General features: G+C 36.3%; 1 protein-coding gene across 2 annotated transcripts in view; it reads left to right on the forward strand.

Annotated features, from left to right (window-relative positions):
- Rbpj (recombination signal binding protein for immunoglobulin kappa J region) overlaps positions 1-24,879 on the forward strand; it is a 97,388-nt gene that overhangs the window by 7,197 nt on the left and 65,312 nt on the right. Inside the window, exon 1 of one of the 2 annotated variants that reach the window (XM_033758821.1) lies at positions 8,487-8,514. The exons of the other annotated variant lie outside the window; for it this stretch is intronic. The gene's annotated coding sequence lies outside the window, so the exon portion shown is untranslated. Of the gene's footprint in view, positions 1-8,486; positions 8,515-24,879 lie in introns of those variants that run through there. 2 annotated transcript variants of the gene reach the window in all.

Genomic DNA, 24,879 nt, shown 5'->3' on the forward strand with positions numbered 1-24,879 from the left:
GTTTTTTTTTTTTTTTTTTTTTTTTTTTAATGGTACTAGGGATTGAACTTGGGACCTTGTGCTTGTGAAGCAGGTGTCGGAACTCAGAATCACTGAGCTAAGCCCGTGGCCATTCATTTTTGTATTTTTAAGTGTTTTAAGAACTTCTTAGGTGAATGGGGTATACATGAAACCTTAAGACACTGTAGATTGTTTTCTTTTGGGATTCATGCCAGAGAATTAAATAATATTTGTGATTTATAGGGAGGTCTTGTGGACAGCTTATATATAATTTTTCTAAGCTTCAAAGTTTACCTCTTAAAATAGGGATAACCATTTCCTTATATTTTCTGCCAGACATTTTGCAATGTAAGGTAAACATTTTGAGATTATAATTAAAAAGGTGAAATAAAACAGTGTATGTGTGATTCATAAACAGTAAAGCACTCTATACAAGTATCTTAGTTATAACAATCAGTTTCTTCTGGTAACCTTTTACAGGCAGGGTTCAGAATGCACTTTTTATACTGCAGCCTGTGGTTTGTGGGTCATGTTTTAGGAAGGCTGAAGTGTATTTAGTTCAGAGGACCGCAACCCTTGAAGTATGTGCTTTGGCATTTTGAGCAGACATATTTGGTAGATTACTGCTGTACCACGGATGTTGTCATTGAATAACCCCCAACTTTTTGGGGTCTGCTTCTTGCTGCTCTTTTGTGTTTGGACAGCCATAACAATGTGGGAATTTTCAGTGCCCAGCTGCTACCCTCTCTCAGACGCTCGCCCTGCCCAGAGCTCCAGATGCCTTTTAGGCCTGGCACAGCATCATGGTGTTGCTTATGATTCCTTAGCCTTGCTTCTGCTTTGAGGAGCGAAATGATACTCTAATGGTTTGAAAGGATTGTGTAATTTCTGAACATGGCAAATTTAGGTGGGAGAAGGTAGTGTAGAGGCAGTGTAAGTGGTAGTAATTACCTGCCTGTTTAAATATTTGTGTACGTTTGTTGTGTTGAGACAACGCATAAAGATAAGCACAGTAGCTTTTTCAGTCAGATATTTGAACTTCATGGCAATCTTGAGAATATTTACACATTTATGTCTACATTAAAGTAATATAAGTAGCATTTATATTCTAAGCTACAAAAGCCTTGTAGTGAAAGTGTACTTGATAGATGTAAGGTGGAAAAACCTAGAAAATCAAGTTGACTCTTGCCTTTTAATTCCTCTCCAACATTCGTTTGCTATATTCAATATTTGTATTTATTTTTATTTGTTTTAGTTTTAAAGCTAATGTATTTTGTTAATTAGGTGGTAATCAGTTGTAAGTGAATAAGAATAGTGTCTCATAAAAGCCTTATATAGCCAAGAAGGTATTTATCAGTCCATAAAACTTATTTTTTTTATAAGTGTGGTAAAGATTCTATTATAGAAATACAATATTGACTTAAGAAATATAGAATGTGTTGTAGGATTTTAATTACAAACAACTTACTTTTAGATATAGCCTAATTTGCTCTAGATAGAAATTCTAAGCTTTAGACTAGTTTGCAACATTGACACAAAGGTTCCCCTTTTTTTGAAAACTAAACCAAGGTCTTTCCTTATTGTGCAAGATACTTCTTCAAATCATATTTTGTTTTGAGTGTGAGAAATAATTTTATTCAAAAAAATTACATAGTTCTGTACAAAGTTCCTAATCCTTCAGTTGGTATAAGCAGAAGCACTAAGATCCCAAGGTAGGGTTCAGAAAATGAGGAGTATAACTATACCTTAGTGGCTTTTTGCATTGTTTTAATTGCAATATATTTATTAGCAAAACAGTTGAATACTTAACCTAGGTATAAGTCACTGCTGTGTGCTGGTTCTATACAGATTGCTAAGAAATGTTTTGGTGAAACCCGTGATTTAGTGGAAATTACACATAGGTGAAGTGATTGAAATATATGATGAGTGTTTCAATTTAAAAATCATTACAGTAAAAGACACATTGTCATTAATCTCCCTAAAAATATCCCCCCTAACTTTGAACACACCCACCCTACTTGCCACATTCCGAAGTAGTTCTGGAAAGTTCTCTTTAATGAGTGTCCTCTACACAAAAATACAGTGATATTGATGCGAGGACTAAATGAGATAAGGGATAGAAAATGCCCAGTTTAGTTTTGGGATCAGTAGATAATAAATAGGTTCTCTCTGAGGTATAGAAGGAAGGTAGGAAAAACCTCAAATAATTGAAACCTGGGTAATGAAGTAATTGGAAATGGAAAACTCAAATAGGTTTAGGAGAATTTAGTTCAAAATTTTGTGTATTTTAGGTTTCTAATAATACCAAATTCTGCACACCTCTGCTGTACTTAACATTGTTCTGTGATTATATAGTTTGTGTGTATTGACTGCTTGTCTAATCTGTTTGTGAATTCCAAAAAAACAGGAGCAATATTTTACTTATCTTGCATAATTATGGAGCAACTACCATCTGCCAGAATGCTCCTTGCTGAGTAAATATGACTTGAATGAATTTAATAATATAATGGGTTTGGTGATATAATGCTTGCCACTAGGTGGCACTTAGTTTCACTGTAAGTCTAATGTTCAACGTAGGTTGGTTTTTCTACCTGGAACCCACAGTGGGACACCCCCCGCCCCATTATAGTCACTATTTTGCCATTTCTGGACTATACTTTTTGAACTGGAATATGAAACATATCAAGTGGAAAACTCTCAGTGTTGAAAAGTTGGAAAGTGTAGTAGTGATAGAATATGTCCTATAGAAAGAAGCTGAAGGGGGAGCTCAGTGAAATTTACAAGTGACCAAATTCTCCACCTGTGAAAGTACTTGAAGTGATGCATGTTGGTTTTGTTTTAGGCAGTGGCTTTTTTGTTAGGCTGTGTGGATTGTTGTAAGGGAGGAGACAGAGTTTGTTTGTTTCTGTACTGACGTTTCTCGTACTTTCAGTCTGCTGCCTCTTAATGTTACATGCACTCCACCCCTGAGGCCCTCCTTGCCGTTTGTGTGGAGCAGGAATGCAAATCGTTCCCCTCCCGGGCCTAGTTGGTGGAGTGCCACTGCCATTGTTGCTTCATAAATGCTCACCTCTGAGGCTACCTGTTTTTTCCTCCTTTGCTGTCTTCCTATTCTTGGTGCTGCTGGTGATTATCTGAATGACCAGGCTGGACTCTTTGGAAACACAGTTGTCCTCACTGTATACCTGTCACCTACTTTGCTTTTAGTCACCTTAGTCAAGAACTAGCTAGGTATGGTTATCACTCTTGTCCCCACCTCTTTCTTTAGTTTCTTAGTTTTGCCACCACACTAATTGCAATTACCTGTTTCTAGAGCTTCTGGAAGAGAAGATAGAAGGATAAAGTGAACAGAAAAGCACAGGAATGAGAGACATAATTTGAAATTTTATACTGAAAGGCTGGTTTATGAATTTAATAGTGAATGTATAGTGATTTTTCTAGTGTGCATGCCAAGGCAGTATTAACTCTTTTGATTATGGAGTTCATTGAATCTACTTTACCTGTCACCTGCTTTTATGTCAAGGAAGGAAAATGAATTCATTTCAGCATTCCAAAGATAATAGTGATAGTATTTGGTAATTCACTCACAGTTTGTAATGAGTGCCATTATTTGATAAAGTGAATAGCACTGAATTAATAATGGAAGTTGCTGTTTTACTGTGCTTTAAACAAACAAACCCGCCTGTAATCCCAGCACTCGAGGGAGGCTGAGGCAGGAAGATTGCTGAGAGTTCCAGACCAGCTTGGACTACAGAGTGAGTTCAAGACCAGCCTAAACTACATAGTAAGACACTGTCTCCAAAAGACAAACAAACCTGGGGATGGGGATTTAGCTCAGTGGTGCCACCGCCTGCCTTGCAAGTACAAGGACACAAGTTCCATCCCTGGTACCAAAACAAACAAACCTGAATACCTGTAGCTTTCACAGATAGTTTCATGAGTATTGGTTACTATGCCATTTTTTTATTGTCCTTCTTCCACTGTAGTCAGGGTAATAACATACCATTTGTATACAGGATTTAGTGGATAACATTTACCTAAATCTATCAGTTGGAAAATTAAATACCTTTTAAATTTTATTAGAATTTGAACTTAAATTTATATGGTAGCTGTACAGTTGATTTTTCTCTCAGTTATTTCAGGCAAGTGACTATCTTGATGTGGACATTTTCTTTTTCTTTTCTTTTCTCTTTTTTCCTTCCTTCTTCAGGGCCTTGTACATGCTAGGCCAGTGCTTCACCATGGAGTCACATCCTGGTCCTGCACATTTTTCTTTTTTTCTTTTTTCTTTTTTTTTTTTTTGAGACAGGGTCTCACTATGTAATTGAGACTGATCTGGAACTCACTATGTAACCCAGGCTGGTCTCGAACTCACAGTGATCCTCCTGCCTCAGCCTCCCCAGTGCTGGGACTACAGGCATGCACCACCACTCCTGGCTCCTGCACATTTTTCCAAAAGGACTAATTAATGTCACATCTGTCTATATTATGTTGGTTCTTTTTCTGACTGGAAAGTATTTGTTATAAGAAGTTAAACAGTTATTTAAATATATTATGTAGTGGCCGGGCATGATGTCGTTTTGTTGGGTACCTGCTGACTAAGAACATTGCAAGGAAGGTGGTATTTCCATCTTACACGTGAGGAGGCGGAGGGCAGGGAGTTAGTGATTAGGTCACATCTGCACACTTTTTCTTCTGCCTTTGCCATTGTGTCCCCAACCTGAACCGATAGGCTTGTGTTGACTTCACTTGAACATAGGACTGTTGGGTGACAAAACATCCCCAAATATATGTAGTGTGACACCTGTAGAAGGTTTAACGAAAGGGAGTTTATATTCTTTTCTGCTAGGTTAAAAGTCTGCTATTTAGAATGCATTTGATGTTACATTTGATTATCCTTAGTCTTCAAAATCAAAAGGTTACCTTTACTGGTTGATTGAGATGGGGCCTTGTGTTTACCTAGATTGGCCTCAAACTCCTGCCTCTGAGTGGCTGGGACTACAAGTGCATGCCACTGCTCCTGGTTTCCATTTATTTACCTTTTTAAAAAAATTTTGTTGTCAGGCACCTTTGGAATGTTTCATCATCAGTTAATCTTCCTTTTCTTCCTCATTTTCACCCCCACCCCCGCACACACACTGTGACCCTTTTCTGCCTATAGACTAAGATTTTTCTTTAAAATTTTTTGTATATAAATTATATGCCCTTGGGCAAAAGTTCTGTAATGCATTGAACTTAAATTTCTGCATTTGTAAAATAGAGATCTTACTTTGGAATTCTTGTGAGATCAAATACAGTGTGCAAAGGTGCTGCAAGACTAGGCCTGGTCTGTGTTACAAATTAAATAGATATTATGTGTGTAAGATAGTTCCTCTACACATCTAAATCCAAGCTTCTAGAGATGTGTGCTATTTAGAGTGGCGTAGGTGAATTTTTCCCTGTACTTGAAATACATTATTTTCTTGTCATGTCCTGTCAGAATTGTTTAACATGCATTTCCTTTCTTAGCTTTCATTCAAGCTACAGAAGCTATTGCCTCTTTCTGTCTTTACAGTTTAACATGGTCTCATTTTTATTTTCTCTGTGCAACATGTTGAAATCTGGTTTTCATCCCAGACCACTAATAAATAACCTATTTCAACTAAATCCTAAAACCATTTCACTCATTAGCTTATTTCACTTTTTTAATGTTCATTTGTTTTTATTGACCACAGTGTCTTTTAAAAGCAGCACATTTTCTCTAGCTCTTGTTTTTTTACCAGTATAATGGCGTAGTGGAGTGTTCAAGAAATGATATGCATAGAAAATGCCCTGAAAATGGGCAGACATCCTCCATCATGACAACACACTGTGTCACATACTGCTTCTAGCATGGGAATATCTGTCTCACACACTGCGGTGTGTCCTTATCCACCTTATTCACCCGATGGGACACCATACAACTTCTGGCCCTTTTCCAGAGTCAGAGTGACCATGAAAGGCAAATATTTTCAGTCGCTTCAGAACACTGAGGCAGCCTTGGCAGTGCTACTAAAGACATGAAACGGGACTTCAAGAACTGCTTCTGGAAGAGGCAAGAGTGGTGGTATAAGTGTTCAAAGTGAGGGGGATTATTTTGAGGGGAATTAATTAATGGCAATGTGTCTTTTACTGTTACAACATTTTAAAACCTTATTCATCCCGCCATGTTAGTAATGTTAATGTTATATATAATATAAATGTTTAATTATATTAAATGTTAATAATGTTTAATTAAACATTATTACTAAACATAAGGACCTTTTACATTTCCTCCCCTTCTCATTTTTCTCCTATTTCTTGTTTTGACCAGAGTTTTCCTTTCTCCTCCCAAATATCTATAAAGAGCTTTCTGGGCTCTTCTTTCTTACTGCCACTGTCTTATGCAGGTCTGCTTCATCTCATGGTTGGATTTTTGTCACAGTCTTGTCAGCTCCCACTCCATCTCTGGTTACTTTCTTTTTAGTTTATGGCTTTTCGTGGTTCAGCCTACCTGTTAATTTTTAGGGTTGTGGGGCATACCTGGTAACTTCATTTTGTTGTCAGTGTTGTCCATGGATTTTGATTTGTTGTCCAGTTGCTGTCCTGTTTTTGTGTGTACAAGTGAACAGCTATGCTGCTGCTACTTCCATTGTAAAATCCTGAATTTTAAAAATGCGTCATCAGACTATTATATATATTTTTGTAAACTAAATAGATATTACATGTATAAGATAGTTTCTCTACACATCTAAATCCAAGCTTCTAGAGATGTGAACTATTTAGAGTGGTGTAGGTGAATTTTCCCCCAAACTTGAAATACATTATTTTCTTGACATGTCCTGGGATATTGCTTTTATAATTCTTTAGAAACTTTTTTTTAGATTTTGTTCTTAAATGCTGCAGATACTTTTTCTCCTCATAACAAAAGTAATAACATAAAAAGGAGAAAAAAGTCAATCCTACCAAAGTAAATGCAAGTGACATTTTAATGTATATTTATCTTTTCAAGTGTCTTTAAAAATATTTTACCAACTTTGTCCCAAAGTAATATAAAAAGGTTGTAAACACTAAATATAGAGGTTAAGGAGGATGCCTCCCTACTTCTCTGATATGTAGCACCCTTCCAGACTTCTACAGATTGTATTTACATTCATATATACTATAATAAACAGCATATTGTTCCTTTACTTGCTTGTGTCATTAAAACAAAAGTACAGTATTTCACCTGTGCCTGGTGTGAATCCTTGTTATTTTTAATGGTTTAAGGTTGTTTTCCATTGATCGATTGATTGATTTATTGTGGTAGTAGGAGTTGAATCCAGGACTCTAGGTGTGAATTCATATTCACCTAGTGTGTTTAAATATAATCTGTCACCCAAATGTAGTGTTCAGTAGCCCAGAGAGCATTTATTGCTATAGTCTGGTAAAGGAGGTAGTATAGAAACCTCACCAAATTCATGTGCTGGGAGGTAGGATAATCAGACCCATGTCTTTGGATTTTAGTTTTATTTCAGTTTATTTTGCAGTGTGAATATCTCATAATGCTTGGGCGATTTAGCATGTGATGCTGCTACTGAGGGCCCCTACCCTCCTACCCCCCCACCTTCTCACACTCATGGTTAATTCCTAGTCACTGGACCACATATGATTAGCTGTACTCAGTAAGCAGAAGAACTTCTCTCTTGGTCCAGACAGAATTTAGATGTGAGACAGGAAGGGAAAGTTGAACATGGAGTTGTTGTATTCACTTTGCATTTCTGTATGATTTCGGAAGAAAGGTTTAGGCAAAGAACACAAGCATGTTTGCCACTAACTAATTTGGTGATTATCTCTGCTTTGCTTTTTTCAGCATAAATGTTATCTCTGACATACCAGAGAGATTGAAAAAATGATTTAACACCACATAAATTAAAGGTACTGCTATGAAGAATGAGTCAAAATTCTCATGGTTTGGTACTTTAGGTACTATTAATTCTTTGTATCATACTGGAGTACTTTTAATTTTATGTAAAATTGTTTGTAAATGCCATTTTAAAGTTTTTGCTGTCGGGTCTTGCTTTTTTTTTTTTTTCTTTCTGACAGCAGCTGTGGATGTGGCTTAAAAACTGATGAGCATGGACAGCAATGAGCCTTTATGGAGCAATGAAAGGCTGCTCACAGTGGCCACAGTTGCATGAATCCTGTTTGTTGTTTCTGTATTTCTTAAAGGATGAGTGTGTTCTGAGAGAGGGTGGGTGAGTCAGGACGGTACAAACATTTCTATCCGACTGATCCTGCTTGCTACTCTCCCTTTTTTTTTTGAACTTTGGAGGAATTTGGATTAGTTTTCCAGTATTTTATTTAATGATTTTTTTCCCAAACATTATTTGAATTTCTAGTGAAGTTAAATTATAGGTTTGAGATGCTTCATGAGCATGGTTTCTGTGATCGGATATTTTTGCTCGGTTGCTGTGTGTAATGCAGAATTATGGATGGTACTTTTTAACCTTGGACTTTTCTCTCCTGTCTGAAGCTGTAAGTGTTGGGTTATTTGGAGCTAATGATTTTCTATTGGTATATTTAGCATATATATATATGTGTGTGTGTTTCAGGCACAGTGTAGCCAGTTGTATTTAGAAAGGAAATTGTTTCAATACATTATTGTAACAGATAGTAACTATAATTGCTAAAAAATGTTTTACTCTGAGATAGTGAGGATAAAGCCTGAAGTTGTATAAGAACTAAGAGAGCTGTGATATTTTATATCAAAATGTCTAGAAGACAAGTTTTTTTAAAAGAATCCTATAAAATGTTTATTTTTAAAAGGTAGGCTAGTAACAATTGAAAGAAATGACAATTGTCATGAGAAATTTACTTTCTTTGTAAAGACCGCGCTTAGCATGCTTCCTGATCATAAAATGTTAAGTCCTGAAGATGTTTGAAAAATATGGGTTAATGTACAAGTTAAAATTAGTTGCTTCTTTCCCTTCTCCTTCTTCATCCCTCTCCTCTCCTTTCTCTGTTGGGTCAAACCCAGGACCTCACACAAGCTAGGAAAAGCACACTGCCACAGAGTTACACCCCAGACCCTTTCTTTTACATAATCTTTTAATTTAAAAATTTTCATTAAATTTTGTCTCATCCTTTCTAGTGTTAGTGTTTAAAACTGTGACAGTAGCATCTGTTCTTGTATTGTGAGACAGGAAAATTTTTATGCACATTAAAAATAACAATTTTTGTGAATTGTAGTTAATATCTACAGTTTTAGATGTAAAAGCATTCCCAGTGAGTTACTTTTGATTCATAACCAAATTTTAACAGAGCAGATGTAAACTACCAATGGAATAATTAGCCAAAAAATATTAGGGGGTTAGCGATCCCTTTGTGTAACATTTAACTTTAATTTCTTGGCCAGTTATATGAATAATTAAAGTTTTGAGGGAGTTAAAACTTACTTTCTTCTTGTGGGACGTCACAGTTGTCATTGATAGCTGTAATCAATGGGGAAGTAGAAATATTATTTCCATCAAACAGATGGCTTTCCTTGCCCTGGAGGTTCATGTTTATGTTGGATGATTTCCCAGCAACACCAACTCAGTAGTACACTTTTGAAAGATCACACCTGGTAACAGAATATGTTACAGATATTGAAATGACTTAGTGAACTTAAGTGTTTCCTGAAGTTGGAAATGTGTATGCATAGTTTGGGGAATGCAGTCTGCTCCAATGAGGGGAATCGCCTATTATTGGGTACTTTTTTCTTATCATTGATCCCAGGATATTCTTTGTGCTCAGCTGTCTTCTCAGGAGTTTCTTAGCTACTCTTCAACTTTTTTACTCTTGTTACTGCCATGAATGTGCGATTTTCATTTTTGCTTGGTCAAGTGACTACCTTTGTCTTAGCCTTTGAGGTATTGGAAGGATGCTAGCTAGGATTAAATATAGATTTCCATTGTGTTAGGGAGAGGACTTTCAGAGAATGTAATGATGTTGGGGGTACAGTTAACAAGGTCCTTTTAAATTTTCTATAGTGAATCTTTGATGGAGATTTTATTTATTATTAATAGGGTTGCTTTCCCTTTTTTAGTGTGTCTCTTTTACTTCTCCTACTGGTAATGTTATAAACACACAGATTGGGAATTTACATGTGTATTTGTCCTCTAAAAGTTAAAAAAGATATCAACTATTAAGATTCTAAAATTTTGTAGGTTTGTATTAACTCTGTAATTTTAAGTAACGAGATAAGTCAGTTTTGAATTTATTTCTGTTCTTTTATTTTTTTGTACCTGAGATCGAACTCAGGACCTAGTGCTTGTGAGGCAGGCACCATTGCCACTGAGCTAAGTCCCTGGTCCCATGTTGTTTTTGCTTTTTAATGGTAGTAGGATGTGAACCAGTGCTTTCACACTGAGCTGCATAACCTAGTCCTTGTTTGATTTTTGATTTTGAGACAGGATCTCGGTAAGTTGCCCAGGCTGGGCTTGAAATTGCCATCCTTCTGTGTTCACTCCTGTAGAATGCTGGAATAATTAGAGTGTGCCACTGGTCCCGGAAGATTTTCCCGTGGTACTTAAAAGCATTTTGAGATATGAGCAGATAAGTTGCCTTTTAGAAAGAGAGTAGAGGTTCATTTCTCTAATATAATTAGTTGAGCAAAGGAAGTGAAGAGTCACAGACCTTTAAAAACTTGTCAAGGAAAAAAAATTTTGGTGCTTTACACATATTGTAAGGGACACAGTGGTACCATTTGATGAGATGAGATGAGATGGCTCTGGGATAAATAGTAGAGAGGCGTTAGGTAAAAGCAGGGAGAAGTTTTGGGTTCATCGAACTAAGTTTGAGGACTTTGTGAGAGAGCCAGATGAACCAATCTAAAGACCAGTTGTATGTGGTGTTCTTGCAGTTCAGGAGAGAAGTCAAAGATAGAAAACACTATTATATAGGATGCTACAGCAGAGACATTTAAACATATAGATAAATTCCATGAAATTTTCCATTTTTCTGAAGTATTAAGTTATAAATCATTGCCTTGCATGCTAGGCTCTACCCCTGAGCCACCACTCCCAACTTTTCATTTGGAAAAAGTTTTTGTGATAATGTGCTAGAACTTTAAAATCTGTTAATATTTTGTGATAGTCATTCAAAGGACTCGTTCCAAGTTCATTTAAAAAAATGAATCAAGTTATTTTCATAGCTATAAAGCCATGGTTTAAATGTCATGTCTACCTTAAGTGTTTTTATGTACAGCAGTAGAACTGGATTAGTTCATTTTTAGAGCTTGTCCTTAGGGTACCTGAGACTGAAAGTTTGGTCCCCAGTACCACAAAACAAACAGTAGTATAGGAATTTGCGTAGTATTGGAATTTGCTTGTCTTCACATGAAAAATAGTACATTTTATGGCCTTTTTGTAGAGAGAAAATGAGTACTATCAAATTTCACAACTTTTAAAAGTACTTTGCCATGAGATGAGCCGCCTGCCCTTTATGCAGTATGAGATCTTCATAGATTCTCTTGTCTCAGGAGGATGTATTGTTTCATAACCTGGACCGTATCTGTGACAGCTGGTGGTGCTTTGTGCCATTCTGTCTTTAGTTTCTAGGGCACTAATGGGAGATGGAATTGATGAGTGTCTCGTGTGATGGAATCTCACAAGCTTTAGCAGTCTTGTTTTATTTCAGTTAAAGCAGCCCATTCTGTAGCAGACAATGTTTGTTTTTTCATAAATGCTTTTATTTTAAAAAAATCAATGATGCTTTCTCGGTGAAGATGGAGACCTTGTCTTTTGTTCAGGGCTCTGACTCACTTAAGTGCCTGCCACATAAAAATACATTCAAATATTTAACTATGGAATGAATTTGAGTTGATAATATTTTTCTGTAAATATTTTCTTAGAATATGTTGTGTTTTATTAAGAAGCCAAAAAAGGTTTAAAATGAGATGAGAAAACTTATCTGTTTTCTAATTTAGAAAACTCAATTTTTTTTTTCTTTGAGACAGACTGTCACTGTATAGTCTAGGCAGGCATTTGACCTCCCTGTATAACACAGCCCAGCTAGCCTCCAATGCTTGATCCTCCTGCCTCAACCTTCCTGAGTGATGGGATTGCAGGTGTGTGCCACCGTGCTTGACTGTACTGCCAAGTTTATGACAAATTTCTCACCTTTTTCTAATATTAATGTCTCACACCCCAATGTTCTTCAGTGATTTTCTGTGCATATTTATACAGTCATTTGCTGACAGAGAAATAAATTTTGGTCTGTGTCCTTAATATTTCTCAAGACATCTTTTAGCTACTTCTACTATAATGAGAATAAGTTTTTCCTCACAGTATGTGCCTTCTTTTCTTACACTATTATATAAGAAATCTCAAAAGAAGCATTTAAAGGGATATAAGTAAGTTTGGTGAAATTTTCCACATACTAAATTAAAAATTATGTTGTTGGGCCGGGGATTTAGCTCAGTGATTTGCCTGCCTTGCAAGCTCAATGTCCTGAGTTTGATCCCTGGTACAAAAACAAAACAAAACAAAACAAAACAAACACACACAAAAAGACAAAAAAAAACACCCTCCTGATGAAAAACAAACCAAACCCTCTAGAGAATGCATGGTTTAGGTACTTAGTTTTGTAAGTTTCTTGCTTGTTATGATTACTTTATACTGTCATATGCTAATCTTTCAAGGTATAATTTATATTTAGAGTAAGATGATTGTTGAGTTGATATAAATGTCATATCCTTAAACAGTCATTTTGATTATTTCTGTCTTGATTGATACATCTGCTTAAGCATTGTTTTTATTTGGTAAAGAGGGAATGCTAGGAGGAAAAGGAGAAGGAGGCAGGTGAAGAGAGGAAGAGGTATTATTTAGTGTGCTTGAATAATGTCTCCAATGCCAACACTGTTATAGAAATTATGTTAAGGCTCTCAGTTGCTATCTGAGTTCTCAGGACACTAGGTTATTTCTATAAAACGACTTAACCAGGCATACCTGTTGTATGACAATGCTGGAACAAATCTTAGAGAGCATCATTATGAACACTTAGCATTGTGGAACACTACCTTTTCCTTCAGGGGTGTTGTCTGAAATAGATTCAAATGTGGCTGAGCCGCCAGCACAATTTTAGACACTCAGGTACAGTTATAAAGAAAGCAAATTTTTAAATAAAGAGTTTTTAGTAATTTCCAGAGAAAATCATTTTGCCATCAAACCTAGCAGGAAGTGTTGAATCTTTGAAGGCACTGAATTAACTACACTTTGTAACATTTTAGTGGAAAAGGCAAACAAATAATAATTGAGGTAAGGTCTTTGGAAGAGGAAAAAGTTGGCAATAGAATAGGGAGAATCATTAAGTTTGTCTCTTTCAATAAAGTATTTATGGAAGGTCTCCCTGACATTGCCCCATTGACATTGGAGCAAGGGACTAGGTGCTATATTCTTGGGGGAGGTACCTTCCAGTAAGAAGCAACAGTAACTATAAAGAACCTGGGGCAAAGGGCACCTGGACAGATGGTCTGTGAAGTAAAGGCAGGAGTCAAAGATGACTCTGTGTGTTCGGACCTGGGTGATGGTAATTATAGGTTGCCATCCTTTGATAAGAGAAACAGGTTTTGGCTATGAGATTGTTAGACGAGCATGAATGCAGATGAATTATTTGCTTTTATGCTTTCTGGATTTTATATGGTGATGGATTCAAAAATCTGAGCCTAGTCATAATCAGTTCATGATTTTTTACAAAGTGTGTTTTAATTTTGCTGTAAATTGATACCTAGGGAAGATGAATTTATTTGCCCTAGTCATAGATTATAAATGAGAACATTCCTGGAGAAAATGTTTTATTCATTAATTTTGGATTACCTAAGGAGATAACTTGAAAATGTTTCATTTTATTCTGTGAATGGATCAGACTCAACGAGGGTTACAGGGTTAAAATCAGTATGAAATACTTGGCTGTAATAAAGGGAAGAAGAAAGATCGAATGTTAGAGTCATCTAGGAACATAAGGTGGTGCTGATAGAACTTTTATAGTCTGAAACCTACAAAATGTTACGGAAATATAGAATAACTGCTGTCTTTTGCTTCTGTAATTTGCTTTGCCTTGCTTGTTTCTCAGAACAAAGTATCAGAGGTTTTACCATTAAAGCTTAAAGGCACGTAGCCCCAATTTAAAATTAACAGATGCCGAAGGTGCTTAGCTACATTCCAGGATGAGACCAGATGTTCAAGCTAAGATAAGTCACCAGACCCTAAGCCCTAAAACTTTCTGTAAATCATATGACTATAAAGGAGTTAAGATGAAAGGAATGTCTCCAGTTCTGCTTTCCTAACCCTGACCCCCACTCTTGGGGCTGGGATAGCTAAGATAAACACCCTGAAAGAGAATGCTACATTTAAATTAACATTGAACTGTCTTTTGACCATGATTTGTGATGGGAACTGTAGGAACTAGAATGTCTTATTGAACTACATAAAACTTATATAAAATGCAGATCGTAACCCAGCCCAGGATCAGTCATCTGGCACAGCCCTTGATGCAGGCTGGCTCTTTGCTAGCAAAGTAAATGTTTTTTGTTTTACCCACTTCTGTGTCTCTGTGTGTCATTACCGGTTCCCTGCTACAGTTAGAGGTTTTACCATTAAAGCTTAAAGGCACGTAGCCCCAATTTAAAATTAACAGATGCCGAAGGTGCTTAGCTACATTCCAGGATGAGACCAGATGTTCAAGCTAAGATAAGTCACCAGACCCTAAGCCCTAAAACTTTCTGTAAATCATATGACTATAAAGGAGTTAAGATGAAAGGAATGTCTCCAGTTCTGCTTTCCTAACCCTGACCCCCACTCTTGGGGCTGGGATAGCTAAGATAAACACCCTGAAAGAGAATGCTACATTTAAATTAACATTGAACTGTCTTTTGACCATGATTTGTGATGGGAACTGTAGGAACTAGAATGTCTTATTGAACTACATAAAACTTATATAAAATGCAGATCGTAACCCAGCCCAGGATCAGTCATCTGGCACAGCCCTTGATGCAGGCTGGCTCTTTGCTAGCAAAGTAAATGTTTTTTGTTTTACCCACTTCTGTGTCTCTGTGTGTCATTACCGGTTCCTTCTGCTACAGTGTCATCTACAAAGGTAAAAATGGAAAAGTAGTTTTGGGGGTAAAATGGGAAAATTTATCGGAATACAGGGAAGAAAATAAATTACTGTCCATTGTGTATTTTCAAGAGTGTTCAGTTCCTTTTTTTATTGTGATGCACACACACATATTTCATTATTTTAACCATTTTTAACTGAACAGTTTAGTGGCATTAAGTACATTCACATTGCTGTGCAAATATCACTAATATTCATCCAGAGAACTAGCTCATCTTTCCAAACTGAGCTCCTAACATATTAAACAATAACTCTCAATTCCCTTGGCCCATGAGTCCCTAGTAGCTATCATTCTTTCTTTCTGTCCGAATTTGACTTCTCTAGGTGTGTTAGTAGAGTCACAGACTATTAGTCTTTTGTAACTGGCGTATTTCATTTTCCATGGTATTTTCAAGGTTTATAAAAAAACATGTATCAGAATTTCCTTCCTTTTAAAAAGGCATAATAGTACTCTGTTGTGTGCAATGTATCACATTTTTATCCATCTATTTTGGAGACTTGGAGTGCTTGTGCTTATTAGGGGGGACTTAATTATTTTTAGTGATCGTAGAATGAAGTGCCTGGTTATTAAAAAGTAAATAGATAAAATAGAGCCTGATAAACTATAAACCACTCTGCTCTTGGTTAAATAGATCCAACTTTGGAAAACACTGTTTGTTGCCATAAGGGTGATTATGGAAAATCTTGTACAACTCAAATGTAATGTATCTTCACTATTAGAAAAGTGGCCTAAAATCTGTATCCTACTAGTGATAAGAATCATAATGGTTAGAGGTGTAGTATAAACTGAATTGAGAAAAGCTAGAATTTAAAAAATATAATCCTTGGATTGTTGTGAGGATAGATAAATATATACAAAATTATGTATATTTTGACATGCTCAAAACAAGATTTTGTACATGCCATAATATGGTTGACTAAAGAATTGCGGGGGTTTTTTTGTGTTTTTTTTTTTGTTTTTTTGGTACTGGGGATCAAACTCAGAATCTTGACCTTGAGAGGCAGATGCGGAACCACTTAGCTAAATCCCTGGACCCTGAAGATTTGTTTTGAAATAAATTGAGTTAATGGATAAATGAAATAAAACAGCCCCATTACCTGATGAAGTAATGGGTGATGTAGGTATCCTAAAATAGATTTTTATCATTTAGTATCACTTGTTAATTAATGGCGCTTTCCTCAAAATCCTCATAACTTGTGGCAAGAAATTTCTGATTTCAGTTAAAATGAGAACGCTGAGGAATGAGACTAGGTATAGTGTATAGGGAATATTCTGATTTTTTAATTTGTAGTCTTTATTTGGTTTTCTTCAGTGGCAAAGTCTTGCAAAACTGCAGTACCCTATTGCAATAAAGATATTGACATAATACAGTCAAGATAAAGAACATTTCCATCACATGGGCATCTTTCATAGTATCCTTTTGTAGAAACACTTCCCTCCTGCCTTCTACCGTCTTTTGGCCCTGGCAGTCACTACTTTGTTTCTATTTCTGTAATTTTGACAGTTCAAGAATGTTACATAAAGGGATTAATACATTGTGAAGTCTTTTTAGCACAGTTTTTTTTTTCACTCAGTGCAATTCTCGAGATTTATTCAGGATATTTTATGTATGAATAGCTTATCCTTTCAAATTGCTGAGGAATATTAAATTTTGTTACTATCTAGAATACATATTTAATTTCTCTATAGTCTGTATCTACTTAGCAGAGTTGTAGTTACAGGTCTAAGGCCAGAAATTGTGATTTCTATTAATATATTTTAACACAATTCCATTTCAGCAAATTGTGTTATGTTTTAGAACTCATCATGGAATTTCTTGATATTCCTTTCCTATTAAAACATATACACAAGGACCAGAGATTTAGCTCAGTGGTTCCACTGCCTGCCTCTCAAGTGCTGCAAGGACCTGAGTTCTATCCCTGGTATGAAAAAATAAAATAAAATAAAATAAAACATATACACAATGCTGCGAATTTAGCTCAGTGATTCTGCCGCCTGCTTTGCAAGCGCAAGGTCCTAAGTTCAATCCCCAATACCAAACAAACAAAAAATGTACAAAAGATGGGAGTTGTGGTGCACCCTTATAATCCCAGCACTCAGGAGGTTGAAACACGAGGATCACCATGAGTTTGAGGCCATCCTGAGCTATATAATGAGACCATCTCAAAACAAAAGAGAATGAAAACATACACAAAATAATGTACATCAGATTTTTATCAGTAGGCATTGGAAAATTGAAAATAAGAGAATGCAAAATATGTATCAAAAGGATAATGGACAATTACAACATTGGAACAAAAGTTTGTGGAGACTTTTAAAGTAGTTCTAAGGTCTTTAGATTTGATTTCATTTTCTTAGCCTTATCTTTAAAGATAAGGTAATAGCAAGTGCTTGGTAAGTTAAACGAGAAGCTTAGCTTCTCAAAGCGTTAACCTGTTAAATTTGTTAGTTTTTATCCATAGGTTTCACATGGAGAGGCATTTTGGTTACCATTTTTTAGCCAAAATCTTTATTATTTTACATTTTTGCTATTTGAATATGGAATAGTAGTAGTATCTATACAATATAATGGAGATCAGACTCAGGTTTCTCCTACTGTGCCCTTACTACACAGATCACTTCTGTGATCCCAAAATGTGTGGGATTTCTCTCCACCCATAACTGAACAGTTCTGTAGCAGACACCAGTAGGAGTCCACTAATTCAGTTCAATCCTGGAGATCTGTCAAAACCTACTAGTTGGGGTCTCAGTCCTAAGACTGTCCTCACTTCAAACCCAGTCACAAGATGAGGACTCTGGAGTTTCTGATCTTCTGACTTTTGGTTGGGGTTTCCTTGACCATCTTTTGGCTTCCATTAATTTGCTACAGTAGCTCAGAGATTTCAGGGAAACACTATACTTAAATTTACCAGTGTGTTGTGAATGATACAAGTAAATACCCCAACAAAGGGATACATAGGGCAGGATTTGGGAATGTCCCTGTGATTTGGATGTGCTATCCTCCTTGCAAGTGGATGTTTTTTGTTTACCTTCCTGTAAGCCTCCATGTTTCCAGTTGTCCAGAAGCTCTCCAAACCTTGTCCTTTGGGGTTATTAGGGAGACTTCAATGCACAGGTGTGTCTGAAACATGGGCAACTGTGTCAGAATATGATTGGACCAAAAGTATTATGTAGACTTATAGACTGAATCTGGAAACCCAGCAAGGCCTGTCTGTCCAAATTCTTCTTGTGCAGCATTTCTTCCTTTGGGTGTTTGTGGGGCAAGACCCCTTCCGACATGGAGAGATATCATCAGGAAAGGTAGGTCATAGAATTTCTTCTTAGCCATAGAGACAGGAAGGTGGGAAAAGATTAATGTGTGATCCATATGGGGAAGAAATATTCTAGTTTCTAATGCCCGTCTGGGGAGCAGGAGCAGGTAGAAGGAGGGCGGGTAGAGAGATTCTGCTTTTTGAGGCCGAAAGCATTCCAACCTTATGACAGAGAGCTGTCTTCTATCTTTATCACTCCAAAGCCTCTTCAGGAGCCAGGGACAAAAGGCAGAAATAACATCATTTTAATTATTTAGGAAGAAACCAGGGCTTATGGGAATTATGAGGTGGGGACCATAGGTGAAAACAAAAATAGATACCATAATATTACAGATGGTTTTTGTAATTAGGAATTTTCTTAAATATTTTTACCAATTTGTTTTACTGAATACTGTGTGCAGAGGACAGAGCATACATAATTAAAATATTAAAATTTTAGAGCTCTTGTTTAACAATACTTTTACTTTATCAGTTTTACAAAAATCCAACTGCACATAGGAACAAACCAAATGACTACAAGTAAGGACTAAGTAGCCTGCTTGACTTGTGTCTACCCAGTGTAGAAAGTTCTGATAAACTATAATAAACTCTGTTAGAATGCCTGAGCATTTCTAATTTATTGTATCTTCTCCCTCCCCCAAATCTTGTCTAGGAGTCTTCCCCATCTTAAATAGTAGTAGCTGTGCTTTGGGTTGCTTAGGCTAGAAACCTTGAAGTCATTATTATTCTCTTCTTTTCCCTCCAGTCCCACATCCAGTGTGTCTACAAATATTCCTACTGTTGTCTTGAAAACATGCCCAAAGTTTCACCACCTCTGACATGTCCACTGCTTCCACCCTGGTCTAAGCCTTATTATCCTTTCTTGCAATGTCGCAAAAGCCGCCTAATTGGTCTGTTTCTTCCCTGTACCTTACCACTTTTCTCAGCACAGCAGCCCCAGTCACCTTGTTTGTCCTCTGGTTAGATTTTGATCTTAAAAAACTGAAGGACCTGCATGATGTTTGGTGCCCCCAGAACATGTACACCTGTGCACACACATGCAGGCACTGAATGCACCCATGCTTCCATGCTCTCCCGTCTCGGAACCTACTTCTACCATTCCTGTCATCATTGTCTTCTAGCCACACTGGTCTCTGCTGAAGCCTGCTCCTGTAAGGCTCTCACCTGCAGTTTGTCCCTTTTTACACCATCTTCAGATCTTTACTCAAAATATACCTCTTGGCTTTAAAACTGCACACCATTACCTGTCTTCCCTGTTCTTGATTTCTCTTTTCATCATAGGCCTTACCACCATTTGTCATTCTGATTACTCTGTATGCTTATGTATTTGAAGTGAGTTTTATATTTTTGATAAAAGCAAGTTAATTTTCTGTCATTATAAAGTAAGACTCTCTCCAAGTACTTGGTTGTCAGTTTGTTTCAAATTCAGGTGTCACTGGGCACAGTGGCTCGTGCCTCTACTTCCATCCAGTTGGGAGGTGGAGGCAAAGAATAAAAATCAAGTCCCTATAGAACAAATTCTGTATAAGTTATGTCCGTTTTAATATTTATCAATTTGATGCTCTATATTTTTAGAGTGTCTTCTATACACTGTGTATATGAAAATCCATGTAAAAGTTACTTGGTTTAGCATATATAATATGTTACACATTATAGGCTTTTAATGTGTTTTTCACATCTGACTTGCCTATTTTATTTTTCTTCTGTTTTTATATTCTTTTCAATTATTAGCTTGTGATATTGACTGTACTTATCTCTCCTTTCTGTTTGGAGACGTAAAAGGGCAGGGGAAACAGCATGAACACAGGTTTGAAATACCAGAGTGCATTCTGAGAGATGTACACAGTCCTGGAGGGGGTGGATCATACATGCAGGGTGTGGAGGAGTGGCTGCGGGCTGGGTCAGGAAAAAAAGGGTAAAAGGCATTTGTCACAGTTAAACCAAACACACAATCTATATTCTTCTTTACTTTTTCCTAATTCTAGTGTTGTCAAAAGCTCACTTTGTTTAAATGTAACCTTTCTGGGTATATTTTAAAAACTGACCAAATTTCTGTATACCTTTTAATGATCTCTTAAGAATGTTCTGGGGCAGGGATGTAGCTCAGTGGTGCCCTGCTTGCCTGGCACCCTCAAACTCCTGAGTTCTATCCCCGGTACCCCTCCCCCAAAAGTTTGTGTTCAAATTTCCAGTTAGAAAGTATAAATTTTAGAAGTCTATGAAGTAAAGTTAGAAATTGGAGGGAAAATTAAAGACTTGTATAATAGTTTTTGACCTTAGCTCTTCCTTTCTCCCTCTTTCTCCCTGCCCTTTCATTCTCTTTTCTTTTTTCTTCTTTCCCTCTGGCTCCTGCTCTTTCTTTTTCATTTTTCTTTACCCTTCCCTACCCACCTTTGGCGCTCTCTGCCCCTTGCTGTGAAAAATAAGATCAAAGGATAAAAATTTTAAAAGTTATTTATTATTTAGAAAGTGACCCACTAATTATAAAGTCATTACAGCTGGTTATGATCTACATAAGTAAATTCATGACATCAAATAGTTTATATGTGCATAAATGTATACCAGGTTGTGAAATGCACACACATAAAACTTTTAATTGAACATTTCTGTGAGGTTGAGACAAGAGGATCATAAATTTTAGCCCAGTGTAGGCAATTTAGCAACTCAGAGATATCTTGTCTCAGTAAGAAGGGGAGGTGTAGCTCAAGTGTGAAGGTCCTGGTTTCAGTCCCCAGTACTTGGGAAAAAAAATCAAACAAAAACCTATCTGTAGTGAAAAGCATGTTTCATCCTTGTGTGTGGTCAGTGTCATTTCTAAGTGTGTTTTAAAATTACCCCAGTCATTTATTCCAATACAGACACTCCTCATTTAATGACTGAGTTCTGTTCCCACGACTAGGGCGTTAAATCAATTGGTCGCTAAATGAGGAATTGTATAGAGAATGTACATTACAGTATACTGAATGGAGAAATAGTTAAAGGAAACGTAAAAAAAAAGACAGGAAGTCCAAAGTGTCATTAAACAGGTCGTTAAATGTAGACTAAGAATTTGAAGACCTGCAGTGCTACCTTCCCCTCCAAGTTATTGGGTCATCGCTATATGTTAGACACTGTTCTGAGTGCTTTGTATGTGTTCATGTTTTCTTCCATTGTACAGCTGTTATTTTAATCCCACTTTTGAAAAAGAGGAAGTGAGATATCTAGAGATTAAGTACATAGAATTTGACTTGCCTGAGGTTTTATAGCTTGTAACAGTAGAGCTAGGAATCAGACCCAGGCAGTCTTCTCTTTAGGGTTCACTCTTGAACTCCCAGCCTTTACTGCCTGACACTTGTAAGTGGGGAGTGAGTACATCTTAAGTGCTTCATTATCTCATGAATGTAACACATTTACATTTGTAAATGTTTAGACTTTTCTGTCCCACTCAGAAAACATAAAGGAGTTTATGCAAAAGAAGCAATGTGGTGACACTATACATAGATAGCTAATCATATGTGTAGTTAGCATATTGGCATATTCTTTATTTCAATATTAAGTGACTGATTCCATCATGTTGATGTGCTGCAATTTATTCCTCTGTTATTAGAAATATCTTGGTGAGTGGTGGTAAACCTATAGCATGAGCGCTGCAGTGGGCTGGTTGTATCATTGAAAGCTCTTAGGAGTTCGCTATCACTGACCTAGGCCTTTCTTAGTAAGTAGTATCTCAACAAACACCATAATACATTCATTGTTGTCATTTACTATGTGGGGTTGAGTAAAATAAGAAAAGTTTAAAGTTGTTAATAAAGTTGTTTTGACCCTGAAGTTTATGCTTTAACAGTAGTTTGTGGTAGAGTTGGTCTTGTACCTTCATAAGGACTATATGTTACACATTGAGAAATCAGAACACCCCCCCACACCCCAATGCAGTTGTCCCTTGGTGTGCCCAGGGGATTGGCTCCAGGGCCAGTGGAGGAGCCTTTAGTAACTGGCTTGGAAATGTATTTCTGTTTCTTCTATAATGCCACAATCATGTATGCAACTGGCTTATTTGCATATAGCCTACCTATACTGTGTACTTTAAATCATCTGTAGGTTATAACACAATGTAAATGCTTTATAAACAATTATATAAGAGCAGTTGTATAAGTTATATAAGAAACTACATTGTTTATTGAATAATGACCCTAAATTATGTACATACTAAATATAAACAATTTATTTTTTCTGAATATTTTTGATTCTGTGTGGTTGGTTATACTCCACAGATGTGGAACCTACTGATTCACAGGGCCTATTTTAAATAAAATTAAGTAAAAATTAATGTCGTATTTGTGTTAATTTAAATTCTTTCAGGAGTTTTTCCTTTCTTGAGTCAAGGTATTGCTATGTAATCCAAGCTGGCCTTGAATGCACTATATAGCCCAGGCTAGCCTTGAACTCCTGGGGATCCTCCTGCTTCAGCCTCCCAAGTGCTAGGATTATATGTGTGGTGTGTACCACCACACCCAATAGTTTTCCATTCTTGGTACTGTCATAATATATCTCTAGTGTATTTTGAGGAATATATACAAAGTTGTTCATTACAATACAAGTTTTGATACAGTGTAAATAATCCCCCAAACAAGTTAATTTTTAAAATAGGAAATTGTACCAAGTATCATTTTATTTTATTTTTTTTTTGTTGTTGTTGTTTTTGTTTTTTGAGAAAGGGTCTCACTCTGTAGTTGAGACTGACCTGGAACTCACTGTGTAGCCCAGGCTGGTCTCGAACTCACAGTGATTCTCCTGCCTCAGCCTCCGGAGTGCTGGGATTACAGGCGTGCGCCACCATGCCTGGCTCCAAGTATCATTTTAAGTTGTAAATATCTTCTAGCAGTGAACTGTTTTCTTCTGTCCTTTATAGAAGTCATCCCTACATATTTACTGCCATTCATAATGCCATTCATATATTATTCAATAATATTTTGTGTCTCTGTTTTAGGGTAGCACATCACACATGCTTGCTATCATAAACTTTTCTGTATTAAGCTTTCATTTATGTATTTGAAATAGCTGTGTAGAGGCCGGGGATTTAGCTCAGCGGTTCGGTGGCCTGCCTTGCAAGTGCAAGGACTGGAGTTCAATCCCCGGTACCAAGAAAAAAATAAAAAAAAGAAAAGAAAAGAAAAAAAAAGATAGCTGTGTAACATTTTCACTTACTTCATAGTGCTTACTGTAGTCAGGCTTTAGTGGTAAAATTAAAGGTTTGCAGATGAAAGATCAAAATTATCCTCTTTGGACTTTATAGCATTTGGAGAAGGCTTTAGTGACTGGCTTGGAATTGTATTTGTTTCTTCTATAAAAAGGACAAGATGAAATAAAAAGTGTTACATAGACATTTGAATAGAGTTTTTAATACTTATTAATTTTGTAACTAATTTCTGATTGGCATTGGAATCTTTAAAATCCTAATGGGCATTTCTGTTATAATCCACTGTTTAGGATATTGATGCTTTTACAGTGGGTTATACAAAAAACTTACGCTCTTAGTATTGAAGGTTTTTTTAAAATGACCATTTGTGTCTCTTACTGTAACAGATTTTGAACCCTCTTTATGTGGTAATTCTGCAGGATAGTTTCAGCAGTTTAACAAATGATGTCAAATAGTTTTTTGTTTATCTAACTTGTTAATCAAATATTGGTCTAGTAGTTAAGTTTCTTATTTCTGCAGTCAGTCTTGGAATGCATACTGATGGATAGTTTCCACTCACATCTTGAAGTTGGTTAGGAGTTTCCTGTCCTTAATTTAGGAGATTTTTGCCAGTGCCTTTTTTTCTTTTAGCTAAGTTATTATTTGAAGAAGCGTTGTAAAGAGCTATCCCTCTGCATTTGTATCTTTATTATCACTGATAACCTGATTGCATAGCTTTACCTCCCTCAGCTAATATGTGGTATCTCTTCCTGTGAGTCCAGGACCTGTAGCAGTCTAAGGAACAAAACAAAGCTGAAAAATACGGCAGTGCACCTTTTCAAGGAAAATGCCTTTCATGGTCATTTTTGTTTTGTAAACTAAACTTTATATTGATAACTTCCAGGATTTAAGTTGTTAAAGATCATCAGGTATAACAACAATAAACTTGATTTCATTTGTTGGAGTCAAATGAAATTTCTAATTTGATTAAATATGATTCTGGTTGTTCTTAGTGGCTTTAGTAAATGACTATACAGTCTCTTGCTAAAGCATAGTTAACTGTATAGTTTTGAGTTGCAAAACTGATAAGATTTTATATAAGAAACATTTGTATAGTCTATTGCCATATTAGGTTAAGAAGTAAACTTAGTAGTGTGTTTAAATAGATGTCTTTTGGTTGCTTCTGGAAGAAAGATCGGTGTAGCACTATGAGTGTGAGTTTTATATTTAAACAATGTGAGATCAAATATCTGGCCTACCACTTTTAGTCATATATA

This window comes from Fukomys damarensis, unplaced genomic scaffold, assembly GCF_012274545.1.
Source record: "Fukomys damarensis isolate Sample0158 unplaced genomic scaffold, DMR_v1.0_HiC HiC_scaffold_35, whole genome shotgun sequence".
NCBI lineage: Eukaryota > Metazoa > Chordata > Mammalia > Rodentia > Bathyergidae > Fukomys > Fukomys damarensis.